Source organism: Limulus polyphemus, unplaced genomic scaffold, assembly GCF_000517525.1.
Source record: "Limulus polyphemus unplaced genomic scaffold, Limulus_polyphemus-2.1.2 Scaffold4987, whole genome shotgun sequence".
NCBI lineage: Eukaryota > Metazoa > Arthropoda > Merostomata > Xiphosura > Limulidae > Limulus > Limulus polyphemus.
In genome coordinates this window covers 69,907-71,859 of record NW_013670597.1, presented here as the reverse complement: position 1 = coordinate 71,859, position 1,953 = coordinate 69,907, and positions in this window count along the sequence as shown.

The window sequence follows — 1,953 nt, the reverse complement described above, 5'->3', positions numbered from 1 at the left end:
TTGGTCCAGAGCCTTAAAATAAATCTGTCAATAATAATCATCTGGCAAATTCATGTTTTGCGTTTCCTTCCTCAAAATTAGCTGGAACTGTCTTACGACGTGGGAGTTTTGGATCATTAACTGAATCTTTTTTTCTTTTCTGATCACAATGTGTGTGTAAAAAACTGAAAGTGTTTATCATTCCGCATGCTTTGCAGTGTTTTCACAGTTGTTTTTGCTAGAAACTGACCTTCGGCAGCATATATGTCTTTTTTTTCTTCTTCTGTAAATCGATACTTAAATTATCTGAACAAACGTTCACCCATTACCAAACCAAAAAAACAAGTCACTTTAGGTTACATGAGGTTGAGTCGACCTAGGTTACATGAGATTGAGTCACTTTAGGTTACATGAGACTGAGTCACTTAAGGTTACATGAGACTGAGTCACTAGGTTACATGAGGTTGAGTCGATCCAGGTTACATGAGATTGAGTCACTTTAGGTTACATGAGACTGAGTCACTTTAGGTTACATGAGACTGAGTCACTTTAGGTTACATGAGACTGAGTCGATCCAGGTTACATGAGATTGAGTCGATCTAGGTTACATGAGATTGAGTCGATCCAGGTTACATGAGATTGAGTCAATCTAGGTTACATGAGATTGAGTCGATCTAGGTTACATGAGATTGAGTCAATCTAGGTTACATGAGATTGAGTCAATCTAGGTTACATGAGATTGAAGTGCCAGCCCAGGCACTGCAGAGTATACCAGATGGACTGTGCAAGCCCAGACACTGTAGAGTATTTTAAATAATTATGACACCCTTAATAGGTTATGAGACTGGTCTCTGTCTCAACCATTAGATAGTGATATTAAGGCAAGAATAAGAGGAGAGTCCATCTGGTATACTCTACAGTGCCTGGGCTGGCACAGTCCATCTGGTATACTCTGCAGTGCCTGGGCTGGCACAGTCCATCTGGTATATTCTACAGTGCCTGGGCTGGCACAGTCCATCTGGGTGGACAAAGTAAATGGATTCCAGTTCTTCTGTCCTCAAATTCCTCACTTGAAAACTTAAATATTAATTATAGTCTAGCATTTTATTTTGGAGATTTTTAAACCAGTTTCGTATTTAACGTCTATGAAATATTTCAATACTTTTATGTGATTTAGTGCATCTGGGCATGCTAAATTAAGAGAGTATCCATAGGAATGAGTATATATAGATATTAGCTCAATTTTCTTTATATTGGCTGCACCTCCATTCTTTTGAACAGCCATGGTACTACAACCATCGTAACATTGGCCTCTGCAATGACTCAAAGATAAATTCATATGGTGGATTACAACATCTTTAAGGACACCTATTTTTGCTGCAGCACCAGTTTTCTCTAATACATGGAGTCCTATGAAGTCTTCGTGAGGATTCATTTTACTGTCTGTCTATCTAAGGCATAGTACAAGTCCTTCTTTGTTTGAAATATGTTGTTTCATCACCTTTGTTGACATTTTTCCTTCATTATATGCCTCGATGCATTTATGACAATACACTTTATAATCAGGCTCATCATAATGGAGCCACTCCCAAGCAGAGAACCAATCACCCTTGAACCATCTTTTTGATATAGTTTTTGTTTCTCTCCCATATTGCCTTTTTGTAAAATTGAATAATTTAGGTTGATGTGGCTGGTTTCCTATTTTAGAAGGCAGTAGATTTAGCTTTGCTGTTTCCAGTTCTATTTCATCTCCACTTTCTATGGTAGGCCTATCAACAAGATGTGAAGTTCCGCTTGTACTAGGTTCTGGATTATCGACACCTAGATTAATGCTATCTATTTCTGTTCCAAACAGTTCTGCAGATTTCATATTATCTTCAGCTTATCTTGAAGTGACCTACAGTAGGTTATTTGCAACGTTTCTTGTGTTTAGGTTTATCCTGTTGAATACCAAAAAAAATGAATATTGTTACG